Below are 27053 nucleotides of genomic sequence, written 5' to 3' on the forward strand. Positions count from 1 at the left end.
AATAGACAGTCACGAAGTATACTGTCACACGCTTGGTAACCGTAGAAAACGTTATCCACGCACGAAAGACCGAAGTCGATGGTACGTATGGCTACACGTGGGCGGTGGTTAAGGTTCGATTTCCAACGTCATCTTTTCTTCGGATTCTTTTCGATTGGTTCTGCTTCTGTCGCGTTGAACGCGACGATTGCGATGACTCAACGATAATAAACCGTTAAACACGTTGTCATCTGTTTGTCTATAATTCTCTATCGCAGTCCTTGTACACGTTGAATAAACAATATATTCCGCCTCATTTATGATATATAACCATGTTGCAAGAACTTTACGATGATCTAATCGCGAAACAACTTAACGACGTTTCAAAGTCCCGGTAATATTTCAAGAATCGAGGAAAAGATCGGAGAATGTTCAGAGAGATTAAAGCCAGGAGAACGAACCGAAAGAAAATCTAATTAAACGCGTGCTTCGGTGAAATCGCCTGAACGCCGATTTAATAAGCACGTGCCGTGTAATTTCAATTAGCCCGTGATATCCGTGAAAACGAAGTCGCGACGATCGTCCCCGGCGTGTTCTTGCCTCGGCGGCTATTAATATCACGAGCCTCCTTGTATTAGGTATAGAAACGATAAATAACGGATAAAACCGCATCATTAAGACGATAATGGCGCGCGCTGCTTCTTCGATACGTGAGTCGTCTGCGTGTAATTTTTGCACTAGCTAATCGCATACATGTATTCACGCGACTGTCTGATAACAACAGACACAAACTACTTCTATTATCTACAGGATGTTTCTTTGACTGGGTGCTGCTACCTACTTTAAAGGGTGTATTCGATAATAATTTCCGTTTCATCTGCTCCATTGAACCGCTTGCGATCATCTAAGAGAATTATCTACAGATCTACAACTAAGAAATTTATAGTTGATCAAGAGTCTCCTACAGGCTTGAATTTTGATGGTCAGTATCTATTTGGAACACTCGGCGTGATGTTAAGAAGATACAAAAGTGACTAGAACTTATGTATAATGTCAAATCGATCGGTCTATAGACATAGGTAGTTAGAGCAATTTGTAGAACCTTACGTATTAAAATGGCATATCTGACGTACTTTGTCAAAAGGGAGCCTCGAAGAACTCCGTGACTTTGAAACCTGATGAAAATATCGTTAAAAGTAGCGAGTTTTATTTTCCTATTAAAAATATTTATTTATCATATAAATTCTATTGTACTGTAGTTCCTGCGTTTCATTCGATATTCCATGGAACAGTGGAACAAGTTTAATCTATCCGAGCTAATACGCAACATTCTTTTCTTAACAAGACGAAGCAATAGTTTAATTTCGCAATGAAACTGCCTTGACTCAAAATATAGCGCTCGAACCATTCAATTTTTCAACAATCGAAAATACAACCACTCTTCTCGAGTTTCAAGATCTCGCAACCTGTAGCTCGGCTTGTCGAGAGGAAGCGTGGCGACATCGAAAATGACAGGGAAGCTCGTGAGAGGTTCGGTAGCCCGTCGACGCGTCACGAACGATCACGAAGCCGAATCGAAAGAGCGACTCGTAGCGGTCGTTCGTACTCGGTTATAGCCGGTCAGTGTAAACTCGGCTTTATTCGGCGTAGCCGTGCTCGACTCGTTCGCTCGTCGGCCCTCGACTCGGCCTAACACAGAAAAGGATAAACGACGCGATAGGTGACGCACGGGTTAGAGCGGAACGGCGGGAGGACAGTGGCGGGAAGACGGCGGCAGCGGCGGTGGGTGGTGGTTCGGCGGCGGCTGCTAGGTGGTGGCGGGAACAGAGGGGGGATACAAAACGCGTAAACAGAGAGTCAACATGTAAACAGGCCACTCGCGAGACAAACAACGTGGGGGCCGCGGGCTGTTCACCGAACGAGGCAGCCAGGCTCTCGCCTGTTCGTACGTTCGTTCGCTCGTGCGTTCTCTTTGGCTGGCATTCGTGTGTGCTTCGTTTCCGTCCGTCGGTCCGTCTGTTCTACTCCGGTCCCGCGTGTTAGCTCTCCGGCGTGTGTCGGATTTATCGAATCTCGTGGCGGCGTCCGTCGACGTGGGTACCGGCGTGTTCCAGCCGAGTCAAGTGAAACATCGATCGCGGTTGCGTCGCGTTTCAGTTGTACGGATAACGCGCGGCCGATAACGGCTGAAAACGCGACGATCGATCGAGAAACTAATTTGTTTCCATTTTCCGGCCGTGTGATTCAAGGTTGGAATGATGTTTTTGGAGAACCGTCTGCTCTGCCGGTCTGTCGTTCAGTGCACGTGATTTTCCCTCCACCTGGATTTGACGTGCGACGTGTGATCGCGATGCGATCGTGATACTGATTCGTAAGAATGTGACTCGTGCCACCGATAAAAACCAAGCTTTTTATTGCTAATACTTTTGAATATCATTAGATGTGAAACGGTAAGAAGTGAAACGTTTGTTGCGCTAGATACTAATAATATTCATTAAGGATCGATTAATTGTGGAAACGAAGTTTTGCGGAGACTACAAAGGTTTGGTACGCTTTGTTTACTCGCGTCGCGCTCATCCTTGTTCGTAGTTCAGTGGACTGTTAGTGTCGTGTTGATAGTTTTTGTTCTTCGTCCCGAGGATCAAACGACGTTTCGCTCCCGCGTTTGCCTCGATAAGCGGAATGTTAGGTAGTTTCCTCACGATGATGCAAGGTTCTGCCGCGTACCGTGTTACCGGAAAATCGATTAATGTTCGTTCGTGCACGTGAAAATCGAGGCATCGTCGAAACTCGATATAGCAGAGTAGGGAAGGAGAGAGAGAGAGAGAGAGACAACATTCCTCCGTGGATCGTCAACAGGTGTACACCTTAATGATACACCGATGAGACGATGGAGATTGCTGTTAACATCCGTGTACACTGAAGAGGAGGTGCTCTGGGGTCTCGCGTGAATCATTAGTTTCTTGCAGCGGTTCGCTACCACGTGAGTAAGCAATCGTTATCGTGCGTTTTATTGAGATTTATGCGACGCGTTGCCGTGTGTAAATGTCTAATTGTTGCACGAGAACGACCATACGCGCCACTCGCTAGCTTTAGGAAAATAACTGTTTACCGTTGACTGGGTTTAAAGAAATGCTATGCGGAAATAGCACGACTATCGTAATGGTTTTTTAATGGATGTGAACATCAACCGCATATAGGTTACATACACACGTATTTCGCCTATAAGATTGCCTTGGTTCTCCTTATTTAATGTCGATTCAACGTTATTCAACGAGTCCTTGTTCCTATTCGTTTGCGTTTCGTCTCGTCGACACTTTAAACCTGAAATGCCGCTGCACGTGGAACGCGTGCGCGACCACGTGTACACGCTGCACACGATATCGAATGATAATATCGATCGATCTCCGAGACGTTGACAGCCCTAATTCCAAGTTGTTGCAATATGAACAAGTTAATTCCGTTTTCACGAGTTTTTAGACGTTCGTCCGTGTCCTAAACAATTCGATTTAATAGCGTTTCTCTAATTGTTGTGTTTCTATGTTGCCACGGAACAATTAGAGGATCGCGTCTCCGACCGAATCGAAGCAAAGTTCAAGGATAAATCGTGACGTTACGATATTGTGTACAATACCTAAGTTTATCGTGTGTTTCACTTGTTTAGCATACCTTGAATAACTTTTACAGCGATGAAGTCACTCGCGTGACCGACCTGCCAATTATTTCGTGCAAAAAGTTACTCGTTACGAGTTAAAATATCGATTTTGTCTCGCCCATTTAATTCATCATCGCCGGCCGTTTTTGTCCGAGGACGTTCCATGAAAATATACTTAATTGGTTCGTTCGTCGGTTCGGTCTCGTTGATCGAATCCGAGCGATTTAATGGCTCCTGTCAAAGAATAATTCGACGAAATTCAAGTCGTCGATGTCATTGAAAGATGATCTTCCAACAACTATGTATACTTCCTTTCACTTCGCGAATACGTCACGGTGAAGTCATATTTCGCATCGAATCTAAGTTTATTATAATGGTATCGGAAAAGAAAGCGGAATCATCGTTGTATGATTCGAAACGGTCGCTATCGTGTCTAGGTGATCTTGTAATTACACCGAACAATGTGTGTCTTCATTACAAATGTTATTTCTAGCAAAAGAATGCCCATGAAACGGCAAAGATAATCGCCTCTGCTAACCGGAAGTTAAATTTCTCGAAGCGAGTTTCCATTAAGCGTGTCGGGTTGTAATGGTTTTACAGCCATAGATAAGAAGTAAATCTTGGTTCGGTAAGTTCTACCATGGTTTCTTGACACGTATGTTCGTGGAATAACGTTGCCGAGTTTCGAGAAGGTGGAAAACATCGAGGTAACGATCGCTACTAAATCGTCGTTTATTTATCGATACTTTGAATCGGCAATCTTTTTTCCTCGGCACTCGATAAAGCTTTCCTTTACGATTCTGTTCATTCATGTTCTCCTCTCGTATTCGAGGCAGGTTACACTTTTCCACTCGGATATGGACGTGGCGTTTGCCGCCAGTCAGTCGAGTCTTTAGACCTCCGTGTGGAATAAGAAACATTAAAAAGTGTTTGAGGGCAAAAGCGAGTAAACAGTTGGTTATTTATAGCCGCGCTGTGCGCTGACTTGCAAGGTGGACCGAATAACGGGGAAAACCGTGAGGTTTCATCGTATGTACGGCACGGTCGTTATTTTCTCGGATGAAAAAAGAAGCCTTTCTATGTTTCTTCCTTTCGCGATTAACGATGCGCATCATATTGAAGAATAAAAAACGTTATTTAATATTGAAATGATTAATACCGTTCACAGATAATTTCTTTCTCTGCCGTTTGAACCGTGTGTATCGTTACACGTTTCTTAGAAGATTAATTCCTCTTTTTTTTCGCTGTCTGGAAATTTATAGAACTCAGTCTCAGGCCGACAAGAAACGCGGGTTTCTATCGCATTTGCGGTTATAATGTATAAATAGCGGCCCCAAGAAAGGACGAACGCTCGTACATAGAAAGAGACGCGCTCGGGCTAGGCTGTCGCGTTGATTGCTTTATAATAGCTAAACAGCGACGAAAACGAAAAAAAAAGTAATTTTCTAAGAGGAAAAATATATTACTGGTATTGCTACATCCGCTTAATGAGTTTACGTCCACCGATTAGCGACCTCGTGTGTACCTCGTTCGTTAGTCAGTGTTTACGAAACGAACGATACGCCATACTAGTGTTATTTCCGCTCCGACACGATTTTTCGGTGGCAAGGTGTCACCGACTGGGGGGAACCGGAAAGTGACGAAAGAAACGGGAATAAAAAAGAGAAGCGAAATAAAAAGAGGGAAACAAAAAAAAGTAATACACACGCTGATCGAACACAGGCATCGAACAGCACAAAAGCAATTTGCGGTCGTAACGCGGCGTAAACAGCGTCGAGCAAACAACTGATACAAGCGAAATAAAGAGTGGTTCGTTTAAAGATTTCATTGAACTGCCATGATAATGGACACCGCGCGTACACAAGCCTAACGACTCGCACCGAACGGTTCGTATTATCAAAAGAAACTATTGTCAAGCTATTGTTAACAATGCGTTGTTATTAAAGCCCCTGTGTTCCCGTGACAAGCAGAGACATTGTGCGTCACGATACCGACCAGCCTAGAAAATCGTAGAACCGAACTTTTGTTCTACGTGGGACAAGGTCTTCTTCGCACCTCGCATTAATCCCTCTGACCTTCGATTATCGGATCGTTCACGATATTAGTAAGTACAACGCCTTGAGTCGATGGTATCTTTCGTGAGAATTTCGATTCGTCTTAGAAAACGCGAACGTAACACGGCGAGACCAGGCATTTCCGATCGTTTAGAAAATTGTTTTCGCGTATCTTCTTACCACAATTTCAATCGAACTGTTTTAATCGGTATAGTCGTTAATATTTATTGGCCGGTTTTTATCGAAGGAAAAAACGGCGGTCGTTAAAATTTCTTGCTTATCCCCACCGAAGTGGATGCGAACAGTTCTATGACTTGGAACAGACACATTGCATTCGTATGGTCATTATCGGTTTCCTATAAATAAAATCATGCTTCTCGATAAAGCTGCCTAGCGCGCGAGCCACAGTCGTTTAAAACGCGAGATTTACAGAGTTCTGTTATATAAATAACCACAATCACGGCCTGTGACGTCGATCCGCGTGTAGTTCGCACACATTTGATCGTTTCCTTTCTCTTTTGTTTTCAATGAAGACTAATCGTTTGTTCCCGTGTCGCTCTAACACTTTGGAATAAACGTGACGCTCTCGAAATCGCTGCGTTTGGTGGGGAGTTAATGAATTTCGACTTCCCTTACTCATTAATGACACGTTCCACGTTTTTATTTTTTCCGCGATTCCATGATCTACAAATTCGTTTCAGACGTCACCGGTATGGTACGTCTTCTTCCTCTTCATTTGCATACATATACATTGTTTCCGAGTAGTCATTCGAAGACGGATCGTTTCACGATCATTTTTCATCCTGACGTGGAACAACGGTTGTTTACGATAGTTTTCCCGTGGTTCTTACGCGGCCTAAGAAATGCACGAGCCTCCTGTGGTCCGTTACTTTCTCAATGTTCGCCCATTGTCGAGATTAGAGTAGCAGCATTACTCATTCTCCGACCTAATTGCACGCGCCACACCACACCGCGCTGCGAAGAAAGTCGGCTCGCGCGCGTTTTACAAACGCGATGCCTGTTTATCCTTCGTTGGTGCATTACCGCTTGAACGAAACATTTTCGTATCGCGGCATTTGCGAGTCACCAGATGCGCGCGACCACTGTATACATACACCGTAGTCCAGCATTTTTAAACTGGTACACTCGGAATTGAAAAAAAGCGGCATGAATGGCGCCTTGGAGGTTTCGTTTACACCGGCTCGGCTGAATATCAAAGCACAAAAGCAGGCTTTAAGCGTCGTCGTCGTCGTTGACGACGACCACGGGTTTCGGATATACGCGTGCCTCTCTGTGTGTACGTGTTGTTTAGAACACGCCGCGACCATCGGGGAATTAACGCGAGGCTAAAATTTTTCTTTCGAGCCGCTGTTCTCTCTGCCTCTTTTCCGTAGCCAACTTTTGTACGCCTGACAAAAAAGAAAGCGAAAGTGATGTGAGACGATTCGACATTGTAACTTGTAAATGTTCTGGTTGCCCGTGCGTACACGTGTTCACGGTATAAAAGTTGTGGTGTTGGTGCATTTAAATGCAGCAGTAGGGCGGCCACGCGACGCGTACAGATATATACGCGTACACGGATTTCATTCCTCCCATCCGGTTAAAGCAGAACAAAATAAAAGGTGAAACAAAGCGGAGAGTACGTTTTCCGAGGGAGTTTCATAATACCTTCTTGAATAGAGCCACCGGGATAGCCTTACACGTGCGCTTTATAATGTCGTTTGTGAGTGCGCGCACAAACAATGAGTTTACCTTGCCGCTTTAGAAGAAGAACACGGTGACACGTGCCCGGAGACCCCGAAAAATTTAAGTCACCCGTTCGCGTGTTACGTTCGCGCCTTATCCTCTTGAAACGAGAATAAGCTTAAATAAGTGTTAAAGGCACGATTCAACCCCCGGTGCTTTATTTTTTAATCGATACGCCACACTTCTTCACGCTCGTTTGAAATTGCGATTACATCGTGATAAATTGCTTTACCTTTTACATCCTCCTCCTTTTCTTCTTTTCTTGCTTTTTGGTAGTGCAAGAAATTAACAGAGAGTCACGATAGGCGGCCGATCGCGATCACTTGATTATTTCACATGTTTATTGATTGATCAGAGGTATTCCCAAGTGGAATACCAACACCGGTACTCACGTCATCGTACTTTAGATATCGAGCGTTGATCTATTACATCGGCTAGATTAGTTTTCGCGGTGTGGATTGCGAAATAAAAAGTTTCAAACCCGTCGGGATCCATTGTAAATTAGATCATTTGTATTCCTTGTTACAACACCGTCGCTCGATTTTCTGTAACGGTGTTATTCATCGAGCTCGCTTTCCCCCCACTTCGCGTCTCCTTCGTGAAAATTGTAAAAAATTCCCTGTAACGTTTCCGCGTTGCCTGACAATAGAGAGATCCTTCGAAAGCTATTTTAAAAGCAATTACCTCGGTTAGCTCGGCGAGTCGAGACACATCGAAAGAGATCGATAATTGATCGTTCCTCCGGCGTCGTCTCATTGTCAAGGCCAATTGCATACGATGAAAATTCACGGTTTGATAAATAGGAAAGTCGGTTTTCACTGTGTGCACGTTGGCGCGTGTGTAACGCCACGGCAAAATATTCGCGGTGTCATTTGTATTCCGATTATTTGTGCGGAGAGCGTGTAATCGATTTGTCATAATGACGTGCACTTAAATTATCTACACGGATAGTAGTTATTTAGGTGTAAAGGGATTTATGGTTGTACAACGTGTCGGTTACGATATACAAGCGAGTTTGAGCAGGCGTATGGTCGTAAATCAAAAAGGCTAGAAGTTTGTTACAGAAGGGAGGGGGGACGACCTTTTGACTAACGCATGCGATTAATTCGTATTAATCCAAGAACAGTTTCCAGTCAAACGTTTAGAAGCTAATCCCTGTGAATCGTGAACTATCTTATCTCGCGTATAATACGATCTTCGATGATGCACGATTATGCGAATACGTTTTAAAATCGAAGCAGCCGGTGACTTTAGAGAAAGAAATTCGTTTTAATTCCACTTAGTACGAGCCGTGTCTTTCTGGTATCAAGGTCGGTCGCGACGCCGCCGTTTTAGAACAATGCAGAATGCAGTTTAATTCCGTTTTCTTGGTCCGGAGAACCGGCTTGACGTGTTTTCTTCTGCAGGAACTAAGGGATCTCTCATACCAAATATCCTGACGTCTACTGACTCACCCAACAAACAGCTTCTACCACATAAATAATCAACGTATTACCCAGTAAAGTGTCATTACACGAGAAGTTAACATCTTAAAACGTAAATTTAAGGTCCGTACGTCTCGATGAAGGGCACATGGTTCGATATGAAGAGAGCTTAATGTGCAGTCGCCCACTGAGATACTGACTCGGAAATTACACGCACGTGCTTTATGTACATGCACGCTGTCTTATCGACTTACACATACGCGTTCAGGTTTCGCGTGTACGAACGTGCACACGACACGCGTATATTTACGTATATTGCACGTGCTCGAAGCGTAACAATCGTGGCCGCGATGAAATATCTTCGCGACAAACCGGCGATACTTATGAATAAAACGCCACTTTCGATGTGGTCGTAAGTTTTCTTAGAAAAAGGAATTATGTATTTGTCATATAGGTCGTTTTAGTTTTGCGTGTTATGTTCTTGTTGCGATAATTCCACGGTAGCGAGTTCTCGGTGACAATCGAGGCTGTCTTGGCGGTAATTGATTAATTGAACGGGCTTCAGCCGTTCGCAGATTTAACTGAGTCATGCAATTACCTGAAAGGAGGATTTCCTGTTTAGGCTACGGAATTAAGTGGGTGTTCGTAGATACGGCCTATTCGCGGTTAGTATCGTGTCGAATTATGCATATACTCCGCCCAACGTGCCTTAGATCTAACGTACGACGCTTCGAAGCTTCAAGATCGCCACGACCGAGATTTTTACACGGGACAATGTTCCATCTGGCTGTCGAAAATGCGTTCGATGCAATAAAACGTGAATGATCGTCGACATGCAATTATTTCGGAACCGGCCCCTCTGCTTGATATTATTTACGCACGATATCCAAATGAGTTCATTATTGATCGGTGGTTTTTTTACGCAAGCCCTCTCGACGTCCATTTACGAGCGCGTTTAAAACTGAAATCAATTTTAAATGGTACGATAATAATTTACATTCGCTTCATCTTGATACGTCTGGCATCAACGATGGTTATACAAGCCATTTTTTCTCATTGTTCTCGTACATAAACCATAAAGCGTTTCTGCTAGTTGAAATGCACGTTGAAACGATCGTGATTCCCTTTGAAAATTCTATTTACAATCTCACGCGCAAATAGGTTCTATAAATTATCACCCGATAGGTCAATTGCCCAGTGAGCGCCGGGTGTATATTGGTCGTAGTACGTTTGAAAGGTGGTAGGTGTTCCTTGGGATCGAGTAATATATAATATGTGGCCGATCTAACCCGGCACGGTGCGCCGTATTGTAAGATTACGTAAATCACGTTAAGCAGCACCTTGCCTGGAAGGAATCTCATATATTATTCCAGTCCTAATATGGCCGTACGTGCGTGCATCCCTGATGGTTCCCGCTCCTTCAGATGACACGATATCAACCCTGCCTCTTGCCGCCTTGCTTGGAACGTTTATTTCCGGCTTACGTCTGTCGTATATACACCCGTTTAAGTTCCTCTGCAGGGACTCAAACTTTTCTTATCCTCCTTATTATACTTGATTATTTCCTCTTGAGTTCTTCTAGACGAGTTAATTAAACTCGCCTCGTCAAATGGGGATATCGAATAGTTTTTTTTCTTCAACTTTCTTAACGTCATTTTTATTTTACTTTTTACTATCGTTAGCACTGTCCGCGTGGTACTCTTGCAAATAACCGTACATACGTAACTTAGAAAATTGCGACTTTGCAATATTTGCTTGTTTGTATACAAAATTGTCTTACATTTTCGAAAAAGTTGTTATCACGTTATCGTGATAGGTTGGTTGATTGCGATTGGTTAGGATCGAAGAAAAGAGTTTGAGAGTCACTGTGAAGGTCTTCCAAGCGAGAACCTCTAGGAAAGGGTTAAAGGAAGGGCGTGTAACTCTCCGTTATCTCGCCGTGCTTCCGTTGAGGGGGTTGAACGCACGGTGGGGGTGGTTTCTCAACGGGGGCAAGAGGAACGGCAATGGCAAAAGGGACTTGAGGGCCAGTGCCCCGGAGTTAAAAGAGGTCCGCAACATTTTCATGATTTTCCCAGGCTAATTGTTATGCATGGCGCACATCCCGGCCGTTTAGCCTTTAAACTCCGCGACCTTTCCCTCTTTCTTCTCCGTATACTCCCTTCCTCCCTTTCCTATGTTCTCCTTCGCTGTTCTTGCCTCACGAGCATTTCCTTTCTATCTTACAAAATGTCGTCGGGCAACCCCCGTCGCGCACTTTTCCAGCTACGTCATTGAAGCTCACGTTCTTCTTCTCGTACGGCTCGTAGCGACGTTCTCTTTCCCTTTTCCTCTCTTTCTCTCTCTCTCTCTCTCTTACCTTTTCTCCTCTTTTTATTTTCTCTTCGCAGCAGCATGATAAGGACGCGCACGTGCTTCCGCGCCCTCGCAAGGGGCGCCTTCTGGGAGAAACCGATACCGGCTGGGTCACGGGCCAACAGTCTGCAGGAGTTTTAGGAATAACCGAGATTCCCAAACTTTAGACCAACGAGTTGAAATCGCAAGGAAAATTCTTATTGAAGATAGAGTTGCAATAATTAGCACTGCTAATTTCACTTAACGTGCTTGCTATCAGTTTGTCCGATTCATCTTCTCGCTTTACTGTACACCTTCGTTTATAAGTATAATTGTAGGACATTTACGAAATCCGTGCACGAAACTTTAGAAATTGTTCGGAAGTCATTTAAAAATTCTGGAATTATTCTCTCGTCTGGAACGTTGACGCATAATGAGTCTATATATTTTATGTTATAATAAAAATCGCGTAAAAATTCTTCACATTAGATTTTCACCGTATTTTGTAGTTGTTCTTTGATTTTATGTATTTCATGAGCCAGAAAGATTTTTAACAGACATCTCTAATTTGCATATATGATTCATTGAAAATTTCCTACGTGGATTCTAGAATCGAAGGAATCTATGCGCCTGTCAGTGTATAATTGATAATTAATTACGTACTTTCCTGTAGTTCTTGAAATAACCGTGGCACGTTTCAGCGTATTTCTAAACTCCATTTTGTATCAATATATAATTCTGACTAATTAATCGTTTCCTTAACAGCCTGATCGATCACCGCGTTTTGTGTTAAATAAGCAGGTGTTTTAATATTTATGAACGAATACATAAAATAAGTGGATAAAAGTAGGGGTAGTATACATGTTGTTAGTTACGTATGGACGTTGTTCCAAGACCAACAGCCAAGAGAGAAATTTCGAAGAAAAGATAATTACTAAGTTCTTCGTTTTCGTATTTTACATTGGTTTGTTGCAACTGACATAGCAAACGTCTGTCGTAAAGTTCTCCTTTATGACCCTCGAACGTACTCGCGTTTGGAATTTATGAAGGTATACCGTAAAAAGATTGGACATTGGTCACAAGCGTTGTTTGGCTCTAAAGTACACGCACCGTGTTAACCACGTAACTCGTGCGCTATCGATGCAAACTCGGATATAGGCCTTGCGATTCTTTTCTCGTGGTTGTACACGTTGAACATCACGCGACGTTCTACCAAAGCCGAGTACACGTCGCAAAGACACGTAACAACAACTGTGTTTAAAACTGTAAAGGGAAATAGCCCACTTTGGATGTGTAACGCGAAGAAACGCGTTCTTTCGTGTAAGATCGTAACGCGAAGTAGCAGCAAGTTTCGCGAAATGCTATAGACGATAGGAATTGTTGCCGTTCTATAGATAGACTTCTGTTCTTGATTTATTATTTTTAGTACAGACGTCAGCATTATAGCTCTCACGTAGGGTATAAAACGCAACTCAAGCCACTCATTTCCTTTCTACTGCTGGTGTGTACCGAATGCTAAGTTTAGCGTGTACTAGCTAGCTTGACTTCAATAGTAAATGACACTCGGATGCAGTAGTTTACCGCGGTGTAACGATGACGATTTGCGACGTTTCGTTAGAGCGATGCTCGCGAGAACAATGAGCTTGTCTTCTGACTGGCTATCTTTACAAACAACCATGTCATGGTATTACGCGTTGTCGCGATAAGAATGTCTAATTCATAGCTTCAATAGACGCTCTTTTTTCTCGATATATCTCGTAATAACAATTTATATATGTTACTTAACGCAATGAAAATCTTGGCCAACGCTCAAACGCATCGTACAAATTGTTCGTCGTTGTCTCGAATTGCTACTGCATCATTGTATTCGAATCTATTTCTCGATAACTCGTTTCAAAATGTTTTAATACGTTGATACATTGTGGAAGAATATTAAAGTGTAACACATGGAGGACGTATATCTACGTCAAAATATCTTTTTTAATCCGTGGACATAATGGGGATGGCGTGGTAAGGGACGAAGAAAGAAGAAATAGTTCGTCGTTAGATTACTATTATTTCATATATCTCGTAATATATATTTAAGGTTACTCGAAGTGTTTCATAATCTGTGATTTGGTAGCACGCATTTAACATTTCCTGCTTGATACCTCGCTTTCACTATTACGAAAATTAAAATTGTTCGTTAATGAATAATTCAGTTCAGTATGAAATATTTCAGATTTTAACCCCTATTTCACGCTCATTAGAACATTACATTCGACTAAGAAATGAATCAAACATTTTATCGCTGCCATTAATCTGTTAATTTATTTCGCGTTGATTAAAACTCCTGTTCTCAGTCGCACGTATCTGTAAACATGATGCATCGCGAATGGTTGGTACGCCAGGCGAGCAGTTCGTGACGGAGGTGTGACGGTAGCGAAGGGTGCGGCGGTGAGTTCTGACAGCGTCGCGGTAGCGGCGCAAAGACCTTGTACCAAGGGGAAAGGAGCCCCGGGGAAGGGTTAAGCGTGTCCGGTCGGGAAATAACTTTCTTACCTACTTACGCCTTCATCTCCTGAGGGCAACTAACTGCGAAACGTCTCGAAACTCTTCGCTTCCTATCGTATTGTGATGTCGAGGAAGGTGTCTTCTCTCGAGGGACGGGGTTTCCTGTTTCGCGTTCGACAGACCGCGACCTCGGTAAACTTAGGAACACTGGAAGCACTAGAATCGTACCTTCCTGCTCGAAATTCACCCGGTAACTTCTCAAGCCGGTCTTTCAATCGCGATACCAGCTGATTCTTCCCTTTTCTTCTCCTTTTTTCTCCCCTTTATCGCTCCAGTCTGTTCTCTCTTTATCGTAGAATTAAAATTCAATTAACGTTCGATTATGGTTTCCGTGGCGCGGCAATCTCGCTGAGATAACCAATATTACTTGTTCGGCGTGAACAAGGTAATTACAAATGTATCGCGTCGGACTCGCGATAACGGCACGGCCGGTTAAACTATGCGATCAAATATGCAATAATTTTCTGTGCGGTTAAAAGCGTGTGCGGCTTGGGCTGACTAGGGACGGGGGAGGAAGGCGAATTTACAAAGAAGAAACGAAGAAGTAGAGAAGGTGAGAGAAGGACAGAGTAAAAGAGAGAAGAGTTAGCCGAGTGTGAAACGTCGACGGGCATACAACGTTGTATCGATAACCGGGTGGGTTTTCTCTCGGTTGCTGGACTCTGGCGCAGGGGATGTGGAGAATAGGGTTCACGCGCGAGCTCTCCTGGTCTCGCGGGACACGCGATCTTGTCGAGCCGGTGTATTGGTCATTGTTTATTCGTACTTGCATGCGCACTTACGTGAATGCAAACGGACACCGGCACGGCGATATAACGAACCGTATTTTCTAGCGTGTTGCGGCGACCAATATCTGACTGCATAAAGCACGCACGTGACTACAATAGGGTGGAAAAGTAGCTGCGCCTAGTGTTAAGCCCGATAACGCTGTTTAAACGAAACTTATTCGTACCGTTCGGTCTTTGCTTTACGCGTGCTCAGTGTCATTAGGCGTTGATACACGATTAAACGCGAGCAAACCCTTTGATGAAACCACTCGGCAATTTCAACTCGAAGGAAATGCAAGAGAGTACCAGCACTTACGTGTTTTCGCGTTTAATAATCGCTAGATCGAGACGCGAGCCGAGTCTTGAGAGTCAAGTTTACCGCGAATATCGACTGATTTCACAGGGCAGCCGTGTCTACGTTGCTTACTCGTGAGTGCGAAATAAACCAGAACAGACTCTGATTGAGTTATTGGCGCGTTAAATATTTCAGACTTATTCGTCCCGATGTCGTCTGGCGATTAACGGGATCGTTCTTCCGCTAATTCTTGGTAAATAGAATTATCGTTAGACGGCTAACGCGGTTTGTCCAATTCCCTTGATCCGTGTCAACAGTTGAAACTATTACGGTGACTCGAATCTATTTCCACTTCCTCGTACCTAGCTAACGTCTCTAAATGATCTTCCTCGAAGGTTTTTCAGTTACCCTTCGCGGTAGCAATTTGCGACTATCCTTGCTCGAGGCTCGCAGCGTATATCGATACGACGCTTCCTTGGACGTACGAGCGTGTATCTGAACCGTGCACACATATTTCCTCGTAATCCGTGGCATTGCGTGTTTCGATAACGCGGACAGCTAGTCGGAACGGTATTTTATGCTCTCGCACTTTCCCTCCTCCTCGGAGCTCTTCCTTTCAGCGCGATATCTTCAGACTTGCACTTAGCCGAAGGTGACCGCCCACGTGTATATGTATAGGCTTTAAGTATTGGCCGGATCACGCTGACGCGAGCTACATTCGTTTTTACTGTTATTACGCGAACCTTCTCCATCGGTGGACCACGATTCTCTCTGGTAGCTTTACAGAGATTTTGATAAAATCTGTCGAATGATAAGCGGCACGGATTCATTATTTGTGCCCCATTACACGCAACTATAATACCGTGTCTACCACGAGAGAAATTGCGAAAATGGCGTATCGGAGAGTTTACACGAGATTTTTCACAGTTCGTATTGGAACGGCGTTCACGATGTGTAACGAGACGCTGGTGGGTTGGCACGATCGATGATAAAGGATATGATTATGTTGTAAAAGGCCTGTGTTGTCAGCGGCGTCGTCGTGAGCGAATTGAAATTTTTGTGTTTGAAACGCGATTCTACGAGGGAATGGAAAAAAAGACACACGTGAAAGGGTGGTACTGGTTGCACAGGCTTTAAGAAAACCAAGGGGGGATGGAATGCACTGGATCAAAGGAATCGTACATTTTTAATGATGTAACGCGATCGTTCGTAATATTTTATGCGGTATATAAATGAATAAAAATAATATATCACCGTGGATGGCACGGTTTTATCGCACGCGCACGCACCGTCCAGTGTATTTAATCTGCGATACGGCATTCTACATACCTACGTACCAATAATGATGAATTCCTAGCGTTACTCGCGTTTGCCAGGCTGGTAATACGTATGTAACTAGCGTATAACATTAACCTTTGATGCACCACGTTACAATCAATTAATTGTGCCTTTTAAAATTCTGATTATTATCGATGCGGCTCTCGAAATATTCATCTGGACGGTATCAAAATTGCGTGAGAATTTATATTTTGCAGTAGCCCCGGCCGCAACGGCAATTTTTGATAATTTACTAGCGTTATTTCGCGCGCTTTATATCACCGATGGGATACCCCGAAAGCGTTAATAATCAAACAATTAAATTCACCGGAATTGTTGGACGAATAACACACACACGCTCGTGTACGTGGATACGAGGGAAAAGATAGGAAGAAGGGTAAAATAAAAAGCGAGATAAAATATCAGTCGTAACACAGGTGCAATTTTACCCTCTAAACCATTCTAATTCCAACGCCGTATGAACGGTTGTATCGATCGTAAACTGGACATAGTTGATATCTGTAAACCAGTATCAACCTGGGTTTAGCCTGATGTTAACTGTTGCTCTCGTCACCAATCTATAGAAAACGATATAGAAGGGCCGATTGATCGGTTAAGTTTAGCTTCCTGTCGAACGAGTAAAGAAATAAAAACGACGATGTCAACCTTAATACTTTTGTATGTATTTATTTAAATCTGTAACAAATTTGATTTCCATCGATCGTAAGACCGTTCCGAATTTGTTTTTTCAACAACTCGAACGACTAATGGATTGATTGTTCTGCAACGTGCATGGATTTCTCGATTCTCAGACAGTAGGAACGATATATATCTGCGTTATTCATGTGGCCGCAAAAGTTCTGCCTATTTATACCTGTGTGCAAAATTTGCGCACACCGTCGAATACTGGCAAATATTCGGTGTTCCGCATCGACTCATCGATCCACTTTATCAGTCGCCTCCTAACCGCGATATTTCCCACGACCAATCACCTGGGAACTTTCGCTGCCTGGGATTCTGCTCGTTCTTTTTTTCCCCATTTTTATCAGCCCTCGCCTACCCCCTCCGCGTATCTGGCAAGCTGACTGTGTTCCAATTGGAGTACAAAACGTGGCCGATACTGGCAACCGGTATCGGAAGGCAACCGGCCACGGAGGAACTAAATCGCATACGAGTACACACGTCGTGCAAATGCACACCCTTCCAACCCCTAATGCCAATGACCTGCTCGCTTATAGGCACAAAGTCCTAGCTATATCTGACCGTCTGTATGTTACCTATTCTTAGCACGAGGAACTCCATATGCATAGTATATGTACATATACGTATGTACGTGCTCTTACATACACGTCTTTGGTGTTGGTCTTACATGAGCCGCGTATACAGGGAACCAATAACGAACGTATTTCGTTTGAGGTTGGAGTGTGTTGCACGTCGAGCAGAAGATCGGTCTGTTTGCCTTGTAAGATTCCATCTTTCTGTGCCGTGACGTCTCCGATTGGCTAACGAAGGTAGAATTTTAATTAACGATATCAAAGGACGAGGAAACGATGCGAAACGAAAGACTCAGCGAGGTAAAATATTAAATAATGGGCCGAGAGTAACGATCGTTAGACGTTGTTACGAGCAAGTTTCGCGGTTCATGAAAGAAACTGGCGTGAGTTAAAGAAGCAGCAGGAAGAGAACCGTCAGGGCCATTTGATAAGCAACCGTGTTCATTATTGCACATTAGCCCAGTTATCGTCACGCCTTCTTCTGCTTAGTTCTTAGCCTCTATCTCGTTCTTCGTTCCGCTTCGCGGCTACTTTATCTACCGGCATTCTTGCAACGCTGATACGTAGGCAGAAAAATGAGAAACGGTTGTCTATTCGTAGAACAGTCGTGAAACGATTCTTATCGTTCGTTTTTACTTCGAATTTTTACTGGATTTGCTGATAATAAAAGTACCAAGAAGACTAAATATCGCGGACTTTAAATCTACCCTTGCTGTTTAAATCGTATCGAAAGTTACGAAATCATAAAACGTTCAATCTAGCAAAAACATATATGTGTAGCTCGTCCTTAGCGATTAAGGGATGTACGTACAAATGCGAACACCGCCAGACAAGATTCTTACGACACTCAATAAGGTACACACTCGCTCGCTCGCCGAAAAGGGTGCGAATAAGGGGTTGGTTGAACGCACTGAACGCCAGGTTTAATGAAAACAATCCTAGTTTATAATCCACGATAAGTCTCCTGGCACGAGCCATAGCGGAACAGCGAATTCTCTTACCTCGATCTGGCGAGAGGCCGACTCTCTCGAGAGAAGTCAGCACGGCGCGGCGTGCCTCGCAAGGACTTTCACGAGGAGTGAATTGGCGGCTAGGTTCCGCGAGGAAGGGCGAGGTTCTGACTTTAACGCGAGCTCTAGAAAGGGTTGGAAAACGAAGGGACCGACGTGTAAGACGGAGGACCTTAGTGGGTGCGAGAAAGAGGGAAGGAGAAGACGACAAGAGGTAGATACGAGCAGAAGGACGACTGTCACGCGAAATGAGGTGCGCACGGTGGTGAAGAGACGAGACGAGGGGTGGCTGAAACGTAGCGGCGGAGAAGTAAGAGACGGTGCTTCCTTCTTCAGCGGCTATTAGCAGTTTAGCTTCTACAAAAGCCTTCTAATTGTACACGAAATTTGCTCGGTCTACCTTCGCTGCCGCTCGACAATATACCTTCTCGCTATGATGGGAGAAAGAGTGTGTGTATACGTCTCTGTATATGAAACGCCGAAGGGGGTTAACGGGGGTCGAAGCAAGGTAATATCGTAGAAGGTGGAACCGAGAGTCGACTCATTCCTCCGCCGTTTGTTAATTTGCCACGCGAACATGTTACGCGAGCCTTTGGTGGCTGTTCTTATGAACGGAGGAATGAGAAAAGTCCAAGTTGTTTGCCTAAACGATGGATATAAATACCGGTGTGCATGGCCAGGTTTTGCCAAGACGATAAACTAAATTCAAGTCTAGATACCAGGAAGCTATATCGTCTGGAAATTTCTTAGATTTATCCTTCGTATTTCCAGCGAATATCGCTGTTGGGACAAGGAACGAAGCCAGGTTACAGTGCAAGAGGAGAAGAAAGAAAACGCTTGAGATTTAACACTTTTTACCAGTGAGTTTCACGATTCCGCGACGGTCATTACCATTAGCAGAGGATCGAGAATCCGTGGAGAATAGTGGGTGAAAGAAAAGGCGGACTCCGGATTCAGATTTTTCATTAAGGAGACGTCGACTCAGCTATCCGGTCGCCCTCTTGGTTATAAGGGGGAGAGAGTGTGGACGGAACCCAAGCAGGCAAAAGCAAGAAGGGGACTGATGGCAGAGGACGGCTGCAGACTCGCGGTATAATATGGTGGATTAATACGCGCAAAATCTGCCACCTAAAAGTTATTAATGACTGCCACGCCGGTAGCTCGCCGTGCGACGCGTCAAAGATTTTATAAAGGAGGGGTTTCACCCTCCCTTTCTTCAAGCCACCCACCAGCGTGACGCGTCCATTCTTCAAGGGCGCTAAAAGAAAAGATCCCGGAAAGCCAAAGTTGTCAGCTACTTTCCTACCGCGCGACCTCACCAACCTTATTGTTCTTCTCACATTCTTTACGAAAAAAATTCTAAATTCGTATCTTTCTCGTCCCTTGATATTCAATCGATCCGTAGAACGTCACTGGAACGTGTCATTCTCCTAGAAAATCCCCAAACAGATTGGTTCACGGGAACGTCGAAAAGCTATCCCTGCGAAAGACGATCGAACGCGAACACGCTCGGCTCGATTGAAGAGGAGAGAAAAAGAGGAGAGGGAAAAAAAAAGGTAGAGCACGTTACAGAAACGATACCGAACGAGGAGTCGCAGCAGCGAAGTAGGATTTGCAAGGGGTTGCCGAAGGGGTCGAAACAGGGGGTGCAGATTTGAACAAGAGCTCGGTTGCTATGCAAATTGGAAAGATAATAATCGATTGTCGGAGGATGGTTGCGTTGATGGGCTCGCGGATGAGCACAGCACACCTCTCCACCTGGAAAACACGCTGATCTCCCTCACACCCCTGGCCCCCTCTTTTCGCTACCCCTTCCGACCTCGTATCGCCCATCCCGATCTCCCTCAAGGGAAATTATATAGTCTGCCCTCGACGTGCCCCCGGTCCCATAGACCGTCAAATACCTTACCTGTCCCGTCTGCATTCATTCCCTTCCGTGTCTCGCCCCTATATCGCCACTCCGTGGACCTGAGTGGTGGACACTACGAATTTTTTGGACACCTTCATATCGAACCTCATAACCGACCGAGAAATGGCACGATTGAAACGCGACTGTTCGATTTTTCACACCGCTATTCCACGACGTCTCGTATATCACGTCGATAATGTTGGTAATGCTCGAGGTAAAAGAAGGTGAGGATAGTCTTTTTCTTTTTTGAATAGTACAGGAACGAGATTACGGGATAAAGATCGGCCCGTGGCTTGTTTTTCATCGGTTCGAAGGAAATTTATTTTCTCGCCGCGATGAATAATGATGTTTGTATATTTTTAAATTCATCGGCATAATGAACGGTCCTGTAATCGAATCAGAGAAGTAGGGAGGGAGGGTGAACAGAGAAAAGGAGAGCGTCTGCTAATTGAAGAAAAGCCCTGGCGCGCATCAATCATCGGAATGAAAGATCGCGTCGAAAACGGTACGACCCTTCTTTTTCGAGACATCGAGAACGCCGTTAACGTTGACCCGATTTTGCGTTCTTTCCATTTCCAGTCTTCTTCGCGACTATATACGAAAATAAGGAAAAACAAGCGCGACGGTGTTTAATTTTAATGAACCTCGACACGACGAGCTATAAATTGCGCGTACGGGGACGAGAGCGTTCGCGGAGGGAAAAAAGCGGGCGAATAGTAGAGACGATGACAGAGCCCGGCGTTAAGTAGTTGATTCTCGCCATGAATGCACCGCGCGGAGGGAATTGGAATAAAAATCCTTAACGAAACATCTCGAGGCATAAATTAAGTCGCCCCGGTTGGATCGGGTAAGCGCGAACGAAGGAGAAGAGAAGTGCGTTTGTAAAAGCGGATGCCAAACGAGCGACGAAGGTCAGGAGAAGAGAACACGTGCGTTCGAACAAACGAAAGCGAAAAGGGGGACATCGAAGGGTTGGGATGAAGGGAGAGAGAGAGAAAGAAAGAGATGGAACGAATAGAGGTGGGAAAGAGTAGAAGGGAGTAGGAAAAGTGTGCAGAGGGTGAGGAAGAATGAGAGTTTCGTGTTTGCGCATATTCCTCGCAATATTCTCTGTTTATCTCTATTGCCCCTTGTTTATCCAGTGTCCGTCCGTTCGTCCTTCTATTTTCATTTTTCCTTTTTCCTCCAGTCCAGGTCTTTGCGTGGCCAGGCAGGCGGTGGTCGTCGTCCGTCCTTCTTCTCCGTGTGACCAGGTACAACACTCCGCCTATTTGTCTGTCTCCCTTTCTTGCTTGCGCCACCTCCTATATATTCCATGCGGTGTTTACGTTCGAGATAAAACGAGGAACAAACAGCGGGCATTGGGCTCTCATGGTCACCGTACAGTCCGTCATAGCATCGTCTAATGTGACCGAGAAATCGAAGCATTCCGCTTCCACTTTTTTTCTACCATACCTTTTTCCCTTAGGGACAGTTTCTTTCATTTTTTTATTTTTCCTTTTTTAGAGAAATTTCCTTTTTTTTGTATTAGATCTTAATATTTCGTTTACCCTTGGAGGGACGAAAAGACTCTTCGATGTACTTTCTATAATATATTCGTTACATCGTCCATTCTATTCCGAAATTCACAAGACGGTGAAACATCATCAGTCGAACGTACGGATTCGGTTCTCAACATTATGTCGTCGTAGTGAGAAGTGCAATAATCACGATCGAAGGGATCCGCGGAAACGTCGTTAACGATCGTATTTTTGATCCGTTCCGGGGGGCATGATTTACTACGGATCGTGCGGAGCATTTGCCTCGTGGGTGTAATGGAAAAACACTGTGTCGTACGCGCGACTGCGAATCAGTATATATTATACTGGAACAAATATTTTGTACGCGAAACGACGATGTCCGGTGTGTAATTTCGACGCATCTGTACCTGCGTCACGTGATCCGCCTTGTTATTCTCTATACGTTCTCTCGAATCCATCCGACGAGCGAGACGAACGGGCGGACAGACGAGAAAGAGACAAAGAGAAGGACGGAACGTAAACGAGAGGCAGAGGCACGAGAGGTCTTTGGATACGCGGAAATCTAAAAAGAGAGAAAGGAACCGGGCCCGGTACAACGCGCGCGTTACAACGATTGTTTCTCTCCGCCTGGGGAGGCGGACGCGATACGATAAAATCGATCCTCCTGATCGGACTATCGATCTCGTAAACAACCAGAACCTCTCGTAGGTCGTATCGCGAAGAAAAGCCGCCAATGAAGCCCCGCAGCATGTTGATCCAATGCATTTACAATAACGACGTTGTTTATCTGTCGGACGACAAACGACTGGTTGTTCTACCCTCGTCGTCACCACCACCATTACCCCGTATCTTCGTGTTACCCCTTCATCCCTGTATTTCTATCTTGCGCGTCCACTCTGCCTCTCTCTCTTCCTCTACTTGTGTCTACTACTACCGCTTTCGCCCCCCTGTGTTCCTCCTTCGCCGTATCAACGTCGACCTCCTCCACTTTACCCCATTCATCTCCGTCTCTATCGCTACTCTCCGTCCGTTCCATGTATATACAATCGTCGTTATATATTAAACACGCTGCAACGTATACCGAGGCAACGAGGCATCGACGCGCCAGCCAAGTGTACACGATGCACACGATGTCGGCCGCGTGGCGTCTAGATAGCGGTCTTGTTTATGCGATATCTTGTATACGCAACTTGGACTTTCAGTTCAAGTTTCACCGAGACGTTTTACCATGCGATTTTGGAAAGTTAGAGCTCTATATTTTTTTATCACATATTCTTTTTTTCTACAAGCTGTATCCGTTTCGATCTCTGCGGAAGGATACACACGCGGAATTTTTGATTCGTCGTCGATGTTTGGAAAAATCTTAATGGGAGTTAGCGAAAAGCTGGAAACAGCTTCCGTGGCGGTGGCCTCCTCGACGCAATAGGGTCGCAGGGGATCAGGGAAATGCAGAAGGTTACTAAGAGCTAGGGAACTTGTAACCAGCACATAGAAGTTTTGCAAACACACACGGACGCGCCTACCATAGACATTCCACACTGGCAAGCTCTCTCATACTCTGGGGCAAGTATCGTCTGGCTAATGTAAAAAACATGGGTGCACACAACGTGTTGTGTGTTGCTTACATTGCGACTCTCCTTATTCCCGTAGGGTTAAAACAGGGGATCGGGCTGTAGGAGGCTGGCGGAGCAGGGGGTGTTGGTGGGGCTGAATGATACCACGGGGTTAGCATTGTTTTGTGCGACGACCACTCAGACTCCTTGTCAAAAGAGCTGCTAATGTCGGTGCACGTCTACTGACGTCAATAACGCATGAGGCCAAATTGAAAAATTATCACACCAAAGCGAGGACCGTTGAAAACCGTTGTTTAGAGAGAGGGTAGCCACCGGTCAAAGATGGTCGGTAGTTACGCGATAGCCAAGCAGCCTAATTCCAGTCGACATCGCTCGACTCCAGGCAAGACTCTCGCCTTTTGTCTAGGATCGACTTGTCGGCCTAATCTAAACGAGGGAAGCGGAGTACGTTCGACTTGAACTTTAAAATCTCAATTAAGAATTTTTGAATTTAAATATAACAGTTACATTTCAAGTTTTTGATTCGGATCTCGGCCGATATATTTCTGAAGTTTTAAATTGAGACTCGACTGCTATTTGTCAAATTACGTAGAATCTAAATTCGGCTATCTGAAGCTGAAATATTTAAAAACGATCTTAAACCGCGTAGATTACGTATAGTACATGACTCTATCTCCAAACTCACCACCTCACGACACACAAATGAAACTGTAGGGTTCGCGATCGACTGACGAAACGGCTAAACAACGACTGTACGTCGCGTTGGTGGTGGTGGTGGTGGTGCAACGATGCGTCGGAGAAAAGCTACTTTACGAGGGTGGCAGGTCTGATCGTTGGGTTCTCTACCCGCTTTCTTGCTGGCGAATAATTAGAGCCGATAAGTCACAGCGCAACACCCTGTACCGCGGGGATGAGGCACACCGGTGAGACGAGGGGGCCGGATTTAGTGGGTGGGCGCTAGGTTCTGGGCGAAGTTGAAAGTTAGAATCGCGAACAGGGCGCAGAGGCTTGGAAATCGCGTGCCGATGCCCCATTACACGGACAGACTTAGCTTCACCCATAGTCGCGGTTCCTACTTTCGACTTGCAAGGGTGAAAACCAGCCTGCACCCTTCTCCCATCTCCCCCAACCCCTTTGCCGCCGCCTTTTACACCAAACGGCTCCTGCTATCCTTCGGTTCGTCCAATACGGCATTGCCACCCAGCGTGGCTGTTACTATTTAGGGTAATTTCGCTTTCCGATAACCGTTACGTAAGCTGGGTTTCGTCGGTGCCCGCCGATCGATCCGATTGTCTGCCACTCGTTTCTAATCGTTTCAATGAGAAGATTCGATTGTGGGTGAATAAAAGTGTACGACAGTCGGTTGGTAACTTGTTAAGAAGGCTTTCTTTGTTTCGATCGGTCTGACTTTAATTGGATGGCTTTGTTCGTTGGTTAGTTTGGCTGGCATAATTTAAAGTAACGATGAAGTATATCGGTCGAATATTCGTTTAAAGTGTTGCTATACGAAACCGGTTGCCTTCACGACTGGCTGTTTGTTGTAGTATTTCAAGTTGTTATCGGTATCATTGGCAGATAGAATTATTTAAAAGGCAGTGCAGATAGTATATTCTTCGAAGGTAAAAATAGAAAGACTTGGAGCGCAATAATTATAGTGTAGAGACAAACTTCAATAAGTATTTGTTCAATTTAGCATCGGTCAAAGGTCAAAGAAATTTCTGAGTCATTTATGAAATTATATTTAGATAACAGATATGCGGTAATGTGCAATTTTGCAGACAGAATTAGATACGATGATATATTTGTAGGATGATATACGTTTTAGCCGTTTGATAACAAATACGATCTTTCAAGGGAATTGTTTAGAAGACAGAGAACCTGTTGATCGTGTATTAGAAATACGTCCGCGACAATTGCCCAATTCGAACGGATTATGTATTTTGCCGGTTGTTTTCATCGGTCTTGTTTTGTCGTCAAATTTGATTGCCAACGTTCATACGAAAATACGCTGATTACGCGAATTACAGATAGATAACGTCACGAAAAATCAATGGAACGTCGTTGGTCGCAAACTTTGCTACCGCAGAATTTTCCAACGATATTCAAATGATCTTCTCGACTCTGTATTTTAATAATATTCACGCTATGCTAGGAATAATTTCTATTTTGTCGAATGACAATGCAACGTTAATGCTGTCTGCATAAATTGTGACACAGCGTGTTTCAGGTTGTTATAACCGTTCCTTTTGTCTATATACGACCGTGTACTAAAATACAAATGCATCAAAAATTTAAACGTCATTCTTGGACGTGGCTTAATCGATAATTCGTTCGTTTCGTAATGCCGTTGAAACGTATGTTGAAACGTTTAACCATCCAGTTGAACATTAACATGAAAAGGACTAAAAATCTGTTGCCATTAACAAAAGGAAAACCTTTAATCTTCGTCTCTGGAAGTTATCGTTTCTTTACGCTGAACAAAGGAATCGAACTAACGCGACGCGCGTTATCGTCAATGCTTCAAGATTTTTGCTGTGGACACGAAACCATCTCCGTGTTCTATCTGCGGATCCAGGACAATAGACAGCAGTGAAAGGAGTTTTTTTTACTGGTACTATTTTTAACTTTTCGGGGGCCTCTGCGGCGATGAACGCGCGAAGAGAAAGGCTCGAAACGTTTGACCACGCGCCGGACACGGATGAGTTATTTTGATATCGGGACTTCATACCCCATTAGGTCCGGTTGACGATTATTTTGGAAGCGAGGCAGGACAATACCTTGACAATACTCTGACCGCTGGTCGAACAAGATCAGCCACTCTCCTCCCTTTTCTGTCGTCATGGATCCACGTCCCTACGCTCTCCCTTCCCTTCTCGCGTGTTTTCCAGCTTGTTCTAGCTTTTCCTTTCTCTCGTCGTACGTTTGGTATACTGGAAAACTGATCACGTAGCTATCGTTGAGTTTTACTTGAACGAAGTTGCAAGAGAATTTACTGGTGAGGCCAGGAATTCCACAACAGGAAGCATATTTCCATAAACGTCCCTTTTCAGAGCAACGTAACAATATACGCGGAAAACTTACGGTGCTGGGGTGGTCAACAAGGGGTGGCAGTTTTCCGCGACGAAAAGGGTGTTCAGGCGAATTGAACTAACAAGGTCCCTAAGGGCAGTTTACGCCCGATATCCCGGTAAACTCTAAACCGTCGGTAGACGATCGTTTAGCAAAATACTTTCTCGCAATCTGTTCGTTCCTTCTTCAAGAAAGTTGTATAGTAAACATGCCCACATACATACATCGGCGCTCATAATTATTCCAATTAACCAAATGTATTTTAAATTATTTAAATTTGACACGTTAAGTAATACACTCAAGATTGAGTTCATTGTTCCAATAATGTTAATAACATCAAAGAGTCTATTTAATTTTTCGCAAAAATGAAGTTCGAATTTTTATGAATACTACTGCTCGTATCGCCCTCCGTTTATAAACATTAGGACACATACACAAAGTTAGGTAAATCTCCGAAATAATTAAAAGATTATTACAGTCTTGAAAGATCATTATATTCCACTTGTAACTTGTTCTTACAAGTAGCATTGGCCAATGCAAATTTAAATCATGTATCGTAACATGAACGAAGTG

The 27053-nt window shown here is 44.3% G+C and overlaps 1 protein-coding gene across 19 annotated transcripts in view; it reads left to right on the top strand.

The window, feature by feature from the left end:
• The window catches only part of Foxp (forkhead box transcription factor P), a 246630-nt gene that overhangs the window by 54084 nt on the left and 165493 nt on the right, over positions 1–27053 (top strand). For 2 of the 19 annotated variants that reach the window (XM_072011564.1, XM_072011570.1), the window contains exon 1: positions 1790–2962. The exons of 16 other annotated variants lie outside the window; for them this stretch is intronic. The gene's annotated coding sequence lies outside the window, so the exon portion shown is untranslated. Of the gene's footprint in view, positions 1–1789; positions 2967–27053 lie in introns of those variants that run through there. One more of the 19 variants, XM_072011566.1, reaches the window with a different exon arrangement.

This window comes from Bombus fervidus, chromosome 10 (assembly GCF_041682495.2).
Source record: "Bombus fervidus isolate BK054 chromosome 10, iyBomFerv1, whole genome shotgun sequence".
NCBI classification, from domain to species: domain Eukaryota; kingdom Metazoa; phylum Arthropoda; class Insecta; order Hymenoptera; family Apidae; genus Bombus; species Bombus fervidus.